The following is a 1,307-nucleotide window of genomic DNA, read 5'->3' as shown; positions in this document are numbered from 1 at the left end:
AGCTAGACATGGGTGTAGGTTGGGTTAGCCTTTAGACAAGTCCAAATTGAATAATTCAAATGATCAGGGTAGGTGTTGTGAATAATTTTCATGAAGGGAAAGAGTGGAAATTTTGGGGCTAAGGCCATCAATTTATTTGGTGAGATTTTGAGACATGGCCAATTTGGGGCAAATTTGGGGCTTTTGGATTTAGGTTGAAACCAAATGAATTTGAGGTTTCATCAAGGCCAATTGAAGGTTAAGTTTGATATATGGGGATGTTATGAAGGTTTTTCAACACAAATTGTGGCAAATGGAGTAGGCCATGCGTTCAATTTAGTGGAACCAAGTCATGGGGCCAAAATTGGGGTTTTGATCTAAATCAAAATTAAGCTCAAATAATGGGCCAATTGAGCTTGGATTTTGTTTTTCTAGGTCATATTGAAGGTGAATTTGAGTTTGGGATTGAAATTTGGGGAGATTGGGATCAAATTGATGGACATTTGGAGTGATTTGGAGAAAATATGGGCCTTTAATAGGTAATTTGGGGGTTCTAATCAAATGTGGTGAAATTTGCCAAATTTAGGCATGTGATAGTTGAAAAAAATGAAATTAGGAATATTTGGGAGGTTTTGGAAATTTTTGGGGTTTTTTGGAATTTTTGGAATTTTGGGGGTCAAGAGGGGTATTCTGGTAATTTTGCCAATTTTGGTGATTTTGGGTAGTTTGGGTGTATTTAAAATAATTTTTAAGTCAAGTTGGGTATTTTGGCTAGATTTGGAAATTTTCGCCAAATTTGGGGTCCCAAAGGTATCTAGGTAATTTAGGGGAATTTAGGGGCAAAAGGCTAGGTTGGGTGTCTTGGTAAAGTTGGGATACCAACCACCATCAATAAGTAATGAACCAATGGAAACCCCACTTTGGGTCCTCTATGTAGTAATCTTAGCCAAACCTAGCCCAAGGTTAATGGGTTTAGGAGACCACCTACATGAGTCTCCCAAAAGTATCAAGGGATCAAAGCCTAGAAGTTTAAGTTTAGGATAGTGAGTGATTGTGAGTGCAAGTGTGAGTGTCTTAGCCCTAGACCAACACCCAGGGTCAACCCTAAGGTCAAGCAATCCTTAGAGTGACTCATCTTTAGTTCCCCTATAATGACCTCACCTATTAAGTGCTAGAGGTTAGGACCAATATGTGGAACTTCAAGTTGAGTAGAGTAGAGTTTGAAATTTCTAATGGCGAGGGCTCCTTATCTAGTTTTCTAAGAATAGTCAATAGAAAAATCCTATGGCTAGACCTTAGGCTACTAAAGAGGAAAAAATAAACCTCAA

The sequence above is a fragment of the Phalaenopsis equestris genome, unplaced genomic scaffold, assembly GCF_001263595.1.
Source record: "Phalaenopsis equestris unplaced genomic scaffold, ASM126359v1 Scaffold001171, whole genome shotgun sequence".
In the NCBI taxonomy this organism is placed as follows: domain Eukaryota; kingdom Viridiplantae; phylum Streptophyta; class Magnoliopsida; order Asparagales; family Orchidaceae; genus Phalaenopsis; species Phalaenopsis equestris.
The sequence above is the reverse complement of the archived record's forward strand: the minus strand, read 5'-3'. Positions refer to the sequence as shown.